The sequence below is a fragment of the Microcaecilia unicolor genome, chromosome 5 (genome assembly GCF_901765095.1).
Source record: "Microcaecilia unicolor chromosome 5, aMicUni1.1, whole genome shotgun sequence".
NCBI lineage: Eukaryota > Metazoa > Chordata > Amphibia > Gymnophiona > Siphonopidae > Microcaecilia > Microcaecilia unicolor.
Genome location: NC_044035.1, coordinates 178876689 through 178889727, shown reverse-complemented (window position 1 = coordinate 178889727; position 13039 = coordinate 178876689). Strand labels below are relative to the sequence as shown.

At 44.5% G+C, this 13039-nt stretch overlaps 1 protein-coding gene across 2 annotated transcripts in view; it reads left to right on the top strand.

The window, feature by feature from the left end:
- Nucleotides 1-2475: 2475 nt before the first annotated feature.
- Nucleotides 2476-13039, top strand: part of PDPR (pyruvate dehydrogenase phosphatase regulatory subunit) — a 275395-nt gene continuing 264831 nt past the window's right edge. Inside the window, exon 1 of one of the 2 annotated variants that reach the window (XM_030203621.1) lies at nt 2476-2564. The gene's annotated coding sequence lies outside the window, so the exon portion shown is untranslated. The remainder of the gene's footprint in view (nt 2565-13039) is intronic. The other variant, XM_030203622.1, reaches the window with a different exon arrangement.

Below are 13039 nucleotides of genomic sequence, written 5' to 3'. Positions count from 1 at the left end.
CAGATAACTTTATTGGCCTAGCATGTATTGCCAGAAAAATACATGTAGAAAGTAATTTTACAACAGAGTGCTGCCTGTACTAGTACTTTAGCAATGAGTAGTAGTATGTAAGTGCTTTAAAAAAAAAACACACACACACACACACACACGGAAAAAGCCCCACCCGCTTCTGAAGCAAAACTCTGTTTAAACTGCCTTTGTAAAACAGGCTCTTTTCTGTAGCATGTACATGTACTTAAATGGCTCCTCCTAGAGTTCTGCGCACAGCAGCATGCCTCTTGTTCCCTGAGGCCCTCATGATCAAAAGTAAACTCTGGCGCTAGAGGCTGTTAACGCCATACTAGCGCCAGAGTTTGCAGCCGACCCATGATCAGAGCCCTCGAGCGCCTGAAACAGCGCACTCGAGGGCTCTCAGCATAAGTAGCATGCAAATGCATGCTAAACATGGCTTCTAGCGCAATTAGCTTGCAAATGCATGCTAATTGGCGCTTAACGCATTCATCCCCAATGATCAGCGACCAGCGCGCCAAAGATTGGGTCGCTGGCCGCAGCAAAATCAACGCCAGCTCCGAGCTGGCGTTAGATTTTGCAGATCATTGGGGAGGAATGGTGAGCCCTGTCCAGCATGCAGTTGCAGGCCCCCCTTCCCCCCTCCCCCCAAGGCAAACGCGAACAGGGGCTGGAGGTCTGGTGGGTCTCCAGCCCCCGAAACCCCCAGAAATCGTCGATCCATCAACGGGGGTGGGTCTCCAGCCCCCGAAACCCCCAGATCTCGTTGCTCCATCGACGGGGGGGGGGGGGGGGGGATGTAGCCCCACCCAGTGCATCCCAGGATGCAGTGGGCGGTGCTGGGTGCCGCCATTTGGGCTTCGACTGACAGGAAGAGGAGGGAGGCAGGCAGGCTGCGTCCCTCCTCCAACACAAGGTAGGTGGGCCGGGACGGGGCCAGGGGGGTGTCACGCCACCACGGACCACCAGGGAATTTAAGGAGAACGCTGGGGGGAGGATTTGGGGTGGGCTGGAGGTCCACCGGACCTCCAGCCCCCCCCCCCGTCAATGGAGCAACGATTTCTGGGGGTTTCGGGGCTGGAGACCCACCGGACCTCCAGCCCCCCCCCCCCCACGTAGCTGGGTGGGGGGGGGGGGGAGGCCACAACGTTTTCTGGGGGTTTGGGGGGGGGGGGGGCCTCGTTCGGGCCTCGGGGCAGGCTGTTTGACAGGTTTGGGCTTTTGACAGCCCAGACCTGTCAAACAAGTGTGGGAGGATTGTGCTGAGTGCATGCTCAGGCGCAATTCTCCCGCACTTCAACATGATAATCAAAGATTATAGCGCTGCTTAGATTTGCATGCATTATCTTTGATCAACGATGCAGAAAAGCCCTGTGCTGTCCTGGCGCTATTTTGGGGGCGCTGTTTGGAACAGCGCAGGGCTTTTGATCACGAGGGCCTGAGAATCTAGCAAGGTCTGCGCAGCACAGAATTCCCCTTTTCTGGAGAATCTACCATAGTAGTACCAGGGCAATGCTGGCTACCTTAACACCGCTGATGGTCTAGTGCCCTCTATGGGGGCAGGAAAGATTCCCATTCTTTTTTGCCCACTGCTGCTCTGCTAGTGCACTGAGACTTCAAGTTGTAATCTCCTAAGCCTGCTGCCGGAAGTTGTGGCCATTTTAAAGAAATAGCAGCACTTGCCAGAGCAGCGGGCAGGAAGAGTGGGTTCTATCGTGCCTCCCTCAGAGGCTACTAGCCCACCATTGCTGTTAAGGTAAGTAAGGGCACTGGAGACAGGATAGTCTGCCATAAGCTAGAATGGGGGGGTGGGGGGGCGGTGGCTCAAAAAGGTGGATGCTATGTGTGGTCTAGGGAGGGGAGGGTGCTGTAATAGTAGTTAAATTATGACAAACTTGCAGAATTTTGCAAATTTTGTTTGCAGAATTCTGGCAGGAGTAACTTAATGCATGCACACGCATCGTTTACAGAATAAAGTAAATATTCAACAGTACCACTCCAGGCAGACCTTACAAGGTTGGTCCATATACTTGCATACGTATATACACAGAGAATGCTTTCTGAAATTATATTCAACGTGATTATAAAGGAAAAGCTCTTTTTGTTTACAAAATTGCGACAGCAGAATAAAGCTATAGAGCGTAAAAGGTCTTGCATTTACAGATTCAAAGGCAGTAAGAGTTGGAAGGTAGCGTGGTCTATACGTAATTCACCAGGAACGCATCATCCTGCCGTTATTGATCACACAAGCAAAGGCTACCGCAAACTGCGGCTCGTCGGGACATTTTCCGGACAATACCAGGACAAACGCTGTCAAAGCCGGTCCAATGTATCAACATCTGCAAGTGCGGTGAGATTGAGGCAACAACAACAACAACACGTGTGACGTTGCCTAGCCTTCGGTTAGGGCCAGGGGCCGGACCTACCCCCTTTTGACGCAACTTCCTGTTTCCGGCGGGGCGGGACGCGGGAGAGAGAAAAGCTTGGGGGTCGCTGCAGGCAACCTGGTTGAGCTGGTGTTTCTTCTACTGGTGACCTTAAAGACAAGTTTGAAGGTAGGACTGAGGGGATACATGAGAATTAAACAGAGAAGTTGGACCGTGGCGGGGAGTGCAGGAACCTTAGAGGGGAGACATTCTGGGTTGGGGAGAGTGGAAGACAGAGGGAGAGGTAGTAGACCGCAGGAGTGAGCATGGAAGAGAAGCTAGATGTTGTAGAAATATGGTACGACCAGGGGCCTAATGGAGGTGATTGGTATTTATGGAGTGAGAGTATGTGGATATGCTGGAGTTTAAGAAAATTCTTATGAATCTAAATATCTGTTTTGTCAAGGAGACTGAGGATGAATGTTTGTGTGGTACTGAGGTTTGCTGAATATTAAAAGTCAGTGTGTGTGATGTGACAGATTGAGTGAGTGAGTCTGCAATAAAACTTCCTGAATTTGTGAATCTGTGTGTCTGTTAAAGAGAGCGATCTACCCCAATCTTGGGGTGACAAGAACTGTGAAGTTTTCAACTATGCTGGGGCCACAACATGGTTCTAATGACTTTTTACCTAATCTACAGATCTTTCACAGTGGCTTTCTTTAAGTAGTAGGAGGCCATTCAAAGAGAATATGGTAAGGACAGAGAACTACCCTTCAATGGGGAGGAGCCCTGTAATTATGTGATAGAGAGGGGTCTTTCCAAGGTATGAAAACTAGAAATATAACTATAAGCCAGGGATTCTTAACCCAGGCCACAGGACACACCTAGCCATTGAGGTTTTCAGGATACCCACAAAGAATATGCATGAGTTAATTTGCATACAATGGAGGCAGTGCATGTAAACTTATCTCATGCATATTCATTGTGGGTATTCTGAAAACCTGACTGGGTTGAGAAACCTGCTGTAAGCTGAAATGGGAGCAACTAAGGAGTCTTCATCTCCCAATTTCTCCTCCACTTTTAAAAGTGGGTGGAGCAGGTCTAACACTTAAAACCTAGCCATTAATATTATTTTCTTAAGCTCATGATGCTCCAGCTACCTATCCATTCATTGGATTTCATGACTCCCAGTCACAGTTGTAGTAGTCATGGTGGCTCTGGCAACAAGCAGTGCAGGGACTTGCTGATCTTGTGCAGGCCCTGCCTACTTCTGACAGCTGAGATGGAAGGTGGGACCTCTGTATTGGTCAGTGATTAATAAAGTCCTACTGTAACTGCCTCTTATTACATTGACACTTTGGAACTATATGGAAAGAGGAAACCATGATAACTAGGGAAAAAAGAGAGCCCCTCTCCTCAAGTCACTTTCACTGGCTTCCGATTAGATACCGCATACAGTTCAAGCTTCTCCTACTAACCTACAAATGCACTCGATCTGCAGCCCCTCCTTACCTCTCTACCCTCATTTCCCCTTACGTCCCTACCCGTAACCTTCGCTCTCAAGACAAATCCCTCCTTTCAGTACCCTTCTCCACCACCGCCAACTCTAGGCTCCGCCCTTTCTGCCTCGCCTCACCCCATGCTTGGAAGAAACTCCCTGAGCACATACGCCAGGCCCCCTCCCTACCCATCTCAAATCATTGCTCAAGCCCACCTCTTCAATGTCGCCTTCGGCACCTAATCACAACACCTCTACTCAGGAAATCGAGATACTCCAACTTGACATTTCGTCCTTTAGATTGTAAGCTCTTCTGAGCAGGGGACCGTCCTTAGTTATTAATTTGTACAGCACTGCGTAACCCTAGTAGAGCTCTAGAAATGTTAAATAGTAGTAGTAGAAGGGGGGAGGAGATACTGGGATCATCAGCGACATGACTCTGGCCTTCACTGTATTCTCAAAACACACAAACCTTTTCCTACCTTTGGTAAAGAAGGGGGGTGCTTTTTTTTTATTTGGTGCTACAGGACATTTTGACATTAAAATTAGCTACAGCATCATTGCTAAATTCCAAAGTAATTTGAATTCATTTTTTAAAGAAAAGGACATGTCAGTGCTATCATAGAATGATGGTGATACAGTGACCTGACACAAGATGTATAATAAACTGCAGTGTACTTATAATTTATTTATTTGTTGCATTTATATCCCACATTTTCCCACCTATTTGCAGGCTCAGTGTGGCTTACATAGTACTGTGATGGCGATTGCCAATTCCGGTATGACAAATACAGAGTGCTATTGCGTTAGAGTTCATGACTGACAGAATACATTAGGTAATCAAGGAGGAAGAGTTAAGTTTTGTCCAGTTGTAGTATAAGTTTCGTTGTGTTGCAGGGTTCAAGCGTTTAAGTTGGATCGTTAGGGTATGCCTTTTTGAACAAGTTGGTTTTTAATGATTTCCGAAAGTTTGTTAGATCGTGCATTGTTTTCATGACGTTTGGTAGTGCATTCCGTAGTTCCGTGCTTATGTAGGAGAAGCTGGATGCATAGGTTGATTTATATTTTAGTCCTTTGCAGCTTGGGTAGTGGAGATTTAGGTATGTGCATGTTGATCTTTTTGTGTTTCTGGTTGGTAAGTCTATGAGGTCTGCCATGTATACCTGGGCCTCACCCTGAATAATTTTATGAACCAGGGTGCAGATTTTGAACGCAATTTGATAGGATTTGCTGATTTTATAGAACAAAGATGTTTTGGGCAAAAGGGCAACTGGCAAATTTGATAAGCACAGGTAGAGGATGATCACGTGATATTCTAGTGTAATATAGTTTTTCTCCTTATAATATCTTCTGCAGCTCTGGATTCCATGCTCAACAAATAGCCAAAGAAGTAGCAAACATTTTTTTTGGTATCCAAACCACAACAGCAGCTTCAAGAAAAGACAACTGAGATTGGATTTGATAGAAAATTATAAATCATGGGTGGGTGACTTTCCTGGAATGTCCTCTTGTTTATGTGCTTTTTGAAACTAATGGCCAACAGATGATTAAGCTGTGGTATCGGGAGGATGTGGTCAAGGTGATACAGTTAAGCTCTGGAACTCTTTGCCGGAGGATGTGGTAACAGCGGTTAGCGTATCTGGGTTTAAAAAAAAAGTTGGACAAATTCCTGGAGGAAAATCCATAGTCTGTTGAGGCAGACTTGGGAAGCATCTGCTTGCCCTGAGATTTGTAGTATGAAGTGTTGCCGCAATTTGGGTTTCTGGAAAGCAGGATACTGGGCTAGATGGACCATTGGTCTGACCCAGTATGACTACTCTATGCTCTACAGCAGAGTTCTAAAGAGATTTGGACAAGTTCCTGGAGGAAAAGTACTTAAAAATTATTTGCCAGATATATTTGGGAGAACCATTGCATATCCCTGGAGATGAGCTGTGAGATGTAGATTGTTTTTTAGGATCTGCTGGGTACTTGTGACCCGGATTGTTCACTATTGTAAACTTGGTCTAGCTCCATGTAGCTTTTCTATATGTTCTTCTGTTAGGCAGTGTTTGTCGGAGAAAGAGGCCCAGCAGCCTGAGCATGAACAGGCAGAGGCGTAGGGAGCCAAAACTGTCAAAAAAAGTGACACATCTCCCCTATTCATCCTTCCCCTCCCCTGTAGTCCAATAGGTAAACTGTGCTGGGGTTAATCGACAGGGTTGAGTGTTAATGTACTGAAAAGAGAATAAAGAAACCCTAAATTGGGATATATCAGGGTTCTGGATTGGTGGCCTCTGTAGAATTGCTCGACAAGTGACACGTATGATGACCAGTCTGAGATGGGCTCCTACCATAGGTAGCAATCTCGTAAGATGCAAGTTCCTTTATTGCGGGAGGGAGCCAGTAATAGATAGAGGGATCCTCAGAAGAGGTCAAACTGAAGGATTAGCGCCTTACCAAAAGTACAGCAATAGTTAGAAACTTAATTGACACTTAGGCCCTGCTCCTCGAACACCAGATTGTCCCCGAGAAGCAATGCTCTATGATTTCACTCTAAGTGCAGTTCTAGGGATTGACACAATTTCTCAAAAACAGAATTCCATATTTTCAGCCCCGATAGTTCAGAAATGTATGCAAATAAATACCCTTTGTCACTTAACATCGTAAACAGACGTTATAAGACCATGGACTCTTGGGCAAATGCATTTCAAACTAAAACTCATAAAGAAAAAAACTCAGTCTTATCCTGTTATCCCAATACACCACTGGCAATCCCGCAACTATCAACACCCCAGATGACCGCCGAAAATCCTCGGCTTTACACTGGACCGCAACAGTACACTAGAAAGCCAAGTAAAATCCACAAACAAAGAAAATGTTCTACTCAATGTGGAGAACTCAAACTTGTGTGAAACCATACTTTCCCGAGGGAAACATTTTGCAGCCTGATACAATCGATGGTACTGAGCCATGCGACTACTGCAATGGCATCTACGCAGGATGCAAAGAACAAATCCTTAAACTTCAGACCACTCAAAACACGGCTGCAAGACTCATCTTCGGAAAAACACGATTTGAAAGCGCAAAACCCCTTTGCAAAAAAATTAAACTGGCTCCCAATTAAAGAACGCATTGCCTTCAAAATCTGTACTATGGTTCATAAAATCATATATGGTGAAGCACCGGATTACATGACAGACCTAATCGATCTACCAGCCAGAAACTCATCCGTATCAACACGAACGTACCTAAATCTACACTACCCAGGCAGCAGAGGACTCAAATACAAATCAACTTACGCATCCAGGTTTTCCTACATCAGCACACAACTATGGAACACACTACCAAAAAAAAAAAAACCATACACGACCATCTACACTTCAGAAAGACACTCAAGACCCACCTGTTTAAAAAGGCATACCCTACAGATCCAATGTAAATGCCTGATCTCTGCTACACAACAACGCAAAAGTTCGTAATGGCCATCACCGAACTCTCCCGTCGAATGATTCCTCTATGTGGTCCTACCACGGTGAACCTTACCGTATCACAATTTCATCTTGTATTTGTATACACCGGAGTCTGCAACTGCTCCCAGCACTATGTAAGCCACTGAACCTACAAAGAGGTGGGAAAATGGAGGTACTAAATGTAACAAATAAAAATGTCAGATGGGCACCCCTTTCCCTCGTAAATAAGCTTTCTGCAAGATCCGAAATTGGGTTTCTTACAGGGAGTAGCATCTTTGACGTGTACATAAAAACTGGAATTGGTGCTGCAGATCCAACACAGACTAGGGAGCTTCAGCTCTTGGGACCAGGAATCGACCACGGACTAAAGAGGCAGCTCCATCTGAAATGCTCTAATAAACTTGTACAATAAGACAGTCCGTAAATTGAGATATGTAGTAGTCAGCAACTTACTGAGGGCCTCCTCCCTCCCGACTCCGTACTCTCCCTGTTTATCCCCTCTAGCCCAAGTATGTAATGTTGGATTTGTAGATAATAAAAATAGTGTGTGGAAGGAATTCCCCAGCTTTGTTGGAGCTGTGAAAAAGCAGGCATTTGCCCCCTACCCACCCATAGGACATTCTGTAACAATAAAAAGAATGTCTTCCCCCCCCCCCCCCCCCAGTGGAAGAACACCCAGTGGCCTGTACCCGGTATGAATTAGGGATTATCACACATGGGAAGGAAAGGAGACAGGCCCACCTTCCTGGCCTCCTGGAGCCTCTACCACCTCCATGCTTGCCTAAAGGGTTGCAGGAAGACTGGAAAGTGCCCTAGTACCCAACCCGTGCAGGTAAGCCAGGAATTATGTTGGAGCAGTGCATCTATCAAAAAGGCCTACCAGGGAGTATTGGTGGTAAGATGTTATCACTCAAAACAAAAAAATATAGTGATCAAAACACCAGCTTAGGAGATAAACAACCAAATCCTAAAAAGGAGGAAAAAGCCTCAGTTAGTGCTGAGATCAGGATAATGTTCAACAGAGCTTTTATATTGGAAAAATTCCTTCAATCAGCTGAATTCTATCATTGACTCATAAAATAAACCTCAAAATTTGGATTTATTAGAATACAAATAATTTTTCTTTTTTCTTTTCTTTTCGTTTGTAACTTGTTGCTTTCTCAAATTATATTTCTTATCAACCTGAATATCATTGGCCGATGTGCCTTGGCATCCTAACAATGTTCATTATTTGTCCATTATTCAAATTGCATTGCTCAAGAGCCATAGAGCGAGCATTAAAGACTGAGAGAAACTTTGCTTATGTCTGAACCATCCCAACGGGGAACCCGTTTCACATCCGCTTCTTCAGGGGAAGCCCAATAGAACCCAATGGCTGACTCAGGCTCTTTGAAAATCATTGTTTGGCAAGATGTTATGTCTCAAATTAAACGGAACAGGGCTGCTACATTGTAAAACTGTAAATTAGGAAGTCCTAAGCCACCCTGTTCTTTTGGCAAAACAAAGCTGATGCGTCTAATCATAGTTGGTTTGTTATGCCAAGTAAATGACCTTTGTAAGAGAACAAATTAACTTTTCATCTGCTCTGGATAGCCACAGGGATATAACAATTTAGGAAAAAAGACCATTTTTAACTAAGGCAACCCGTCCAAAAAGGGAGAGGGGGAGGTGTATCCACTTCTCACAAAGTTGGTTTATTTTCTTGTTCACATCACTAACATTATATTTATACAATGCAGCGTAATCCAAGCTAAGAAAGACACCCAGCTGTTTGTTTGCCCCTGGCTAATCAGACTTCCTAATGTTTGTGCCAAAAGTCTTTGGGCCTTACATGGAGAGGAAGGGCCAGAACTTTGTAAATCTAATTGCTTTGAAAATGAGCCCCTTTATCTACCACTGTCTTGATCTTGGTAACCAGCTTGTATTCACAACATTAGAGCATTCAGACATGTCTGATGAAGCTGAAACTCTAGTTAGTGAAATTAATGGAAGTGTTTGAAAAATTTCAGTCTCTGGAGGGTGAATGCCAATTTCTGCATAATCAACAGGATGACATGAAGAACCCAGGCAGGAGTCAGTCTCTGAGTTATCATATCCAGATGTGCTCTCAAGGCAGATTTGACTCCTTGGTGACCACAGAATGAGGGACCCCCTAACCCACTTCTGGTTTTCTTGATGATACAGGAGTGGGGTTGCTGTTGTTTTCTTCCAAGGTATGGAGGGTGAAGTGACTTGCCCAGGGCCACAAAGAGCTGATGTGGGAACCTGAACTTGGGCCTTTCAGGTTCTGAGCTGTCAGACTGCCTGAAAAAAATAAAGGGTTCTGCTCTGGCAGATTTTTACTTACTCCTGTTACAAAGCTGTTGAGGTTGTTAACAATAAATGGTTGCATCATGTTTGATTAAGGAAACAGGTCTCTTGTGCTAACCCTGGCTGAAAGAGGTAGACCCCATAGAGGGATACTGTGGGTTTACAATTTTTGGCAATAAAATGTGCGTTTTAGAAGCAGTTAGGGGAAAAAAGAGGAAATTATTAGCGAATGATGTAAGATTTATATTTTTTTCCCTTAGGTTTCTAGAAACACTAGAAGTGAGGGAGCTCAAAAGACATAGGCTTTCATATACATGTCCATCATGTCTGTAGATCATGGAAAACAAAAGAATATTCTGTCTTCACTTTAGCTGGTGCTGTTCAAAAAGTTCTCAATGATCTTAGATATGTAGTGCTAAATGAATGAAGTCTATCAATTTTTCCTACTGTTATATTTATTTCCTAGTTTAATACAAAAAATGGACTTAACATAAACAACAACAACAAAACGCAGCAAATTCTGAAGCCTTGGTAGTCAGTAGATCACAATTAGAAGGCCCAGTAGATAAGAATAGTCATACCAGGTCAGACCAATGGTCCATCTAACCAAGTATCCTGTTTCTAACAATGGCCAATCCAAGTCACAAGTACCTGGCAGAAGCCCAAATAGTAGCAGCAGACTTGCTTTAGCTTGGTGACTTTTATTCCTATAAAAGTGAGGTATGTTAGCTAGAAATCCCTAAAATGTTTTACAAAATATATTTTATAAGAGATTTCTGCTGTGCCAGTTGAGACCATCTTTGGGTAGTACTGATTTATTTCAAGCTATGTGATTATGCCATGTTTTGGCTGTTGTAACTGTTTTTATACCCTGGAGGAAAGGAGAAACAGGGGTGATATGATACAGACGTTCAAATATTTGAAAGGTATTAGTCCGCAAACGAACCTTTTCCAGAGATGGGAAGGCGGTAGAACTAGAGGACATGAAATGAGATTGAAGGGGGGCAGATTCAAGAAAAATGTCAGGAAGTATTTTTTCACGGAGAGAGTGGTGGATGCTTGGAATGCCCTCCTGCGGGAGGTGGTGGAGATGAAAACGGTAACGAAATTCAAACATGCGTGGGATAAACATAAAAGAATCCTGTTCGGAAGGAAGGGATCCTCAGGAGCTTAGCCGAGATTAGATGGCAGAGGCAGGGCTGGTGGTTGGGAGGCGGGGCTAGTGCTGGGCAGACTTATACGGTCTGTGCCCTGAAAAAGACAGACAGATACAAATCAAGGTAAGGTATACACAAAAAGTAGCACATATGAGTTATCTTGTTGGGCAGACTGGATGGACTGTGCGGGTCTTTTTCTGCCATCATCTACTATACTATGTTAATTTGTAAGTCCGGAAATCCAGATTACTGTGGACCCTTTAAATTTTTGTGCAGCCTGCCTGAGAATCCGGACTCCCCCCCCCCCCCCCCCCAAACATGGTTCAGCTTCTCTTCCGGTCCTGCATGCTCTCTCTCTGCTCCTGGTCTTGTGTGCGCTCCCAGGCCCCCAAAGCCCCCCCACCCGTAGTTACGCATCCCTCCTCCATCTCGTCCCGCATGATCCGGCATCTTTCTCCATCTCTAACCTGAAGTCTTCACAGTGCCAGTGGCAGCAGCAGTCTTGGTCACTGGCTACCGCCGGCATGCACTGGGCCTTTCCCCTCTGACCTATACCGTCCGTCCTTTCCTAAGACAGGAAGTTGTATCAAAAGGGGAAGTACGGGTCAGAGGGGAAAGTCCTAGTGCATGCCAGAGGCAGCCAGTGAGTAAGGCTGCCACTGGCACTGCGAAAACTTCAGGACTTCAGGTTAAAGAGTGAGCAAGTGGGCAGGGGAGGGAAGGAAGGGTGAGGCATAGCCACGAGGGGAGAGGCCTTGGGGTCCTGGGTGAATGATACAGCAGAGTTGCCTGAGAATCCGGAAAATCCAAAAATCTGATCCAATCCCCGAGCAGTCTGGATTTTTGTACATCTACTGTATAGTAACAAAGTCCCGCACGGTCCATCCAGTCTGCCCAACAAGATAACTCATATGTGCTCCGGTATCTGATCTGATCTGTCCATTTAACTTTTTTCCTTCTACTTGATGTCTCACACTGAGTGAAAGGGGGGTGGTCAAGCCTCTTTCCCCGCTGTCTTCCACCATGTCTTTGGTATAGCAGACTCTGGAGAGGTTCGTGATCAGGATTCCACAAGTGACGCCTGGAGGCATCCCCATGGCAAGTGAGGGCAGAGGAGTGTCTCCTTGCCAGGGGCTGGACGCTTTGCTGTCTCCCCCTGCCCCCAATCAGCTCACCACCATTTCCAGCAGAGGCAAGGGGATTGGCTACAATGCTCTTGGAGGTGAAAGGCGCACTATACCAGGAGCCAGTGTGGAGGGGGTCAGCCGTGATGCCTCTGCTCTTGCTGAGAACGAAGGTGCCAAATTGACAGTGCCAGTGGTGATTATACTGGAGGCTGTTTGGAAAGTCCTGAAGAGGATTTTATTTTTTTATTTATTTGTTGCATTTGTATCCCACATTTTCCCACCTCTTTGCAGGCTCAATGTGGTTTACAATACATCATGAGTAGTGGAAATACATGAGAAGAGTATACATTTAGTGATAACAGAAGGATTTTGGATAACATGATAATGATAGAACATGATAGTATTTTAACAAGCAAACATAATAAGAAATATATATAAATTATGTAAGAAAGTATACATTTAGTAATAGCAAAAGGATCTTGGGTAGCATGATAATGAAAAAACATGTTAATATTTTGGCAAGTAGATATTATGGAGGCAGTTCTGGATATGTGTACAGGAGTTCATATTTGGATTAAACAGTTGGAAAATCAGCTCAGGAGTTGCCAAATCTTGTAAGCTGAGTCGATTCTTTGGCCCTTTCTTTACAAGTGGTTAAAAAGAAAATGGAAGGATAAGTGGGACAAGTTAAGACTGAAGTAAAAGAACTTAAGGAAGTTGTCAAAGATAAAATGGTGATTCATTGCAAAATTGAAGAACCATAACAGGATACTTAATTTGCGTTTATTAAATTTTCCCTAAAGTCTTCGGGATATCTCCTCTGGAATTATTTTAAAAAATACCTGATTGATTGAAAGTTTGAAGTTGCCTTTGGAAGCTATTCCCCTGCTTATTAAGATATATTATTTATCTGATGCCCCTAATAAATCAGAGGGTACACCTGGGACTTCTGATAATGGGGAAGGATAATAACGCTAAAGATTTGACTATTTTGGAAGATTTTTTTCTGATTTGAAGGACAGATAAGATCATCTTTACTTGTCTTGGGTTTTAAGCAGGACTTAAATGCTATTAAGAGATTTTACTTTCAAAATCAAGCACAATTTTGTGGTGAAAGGAT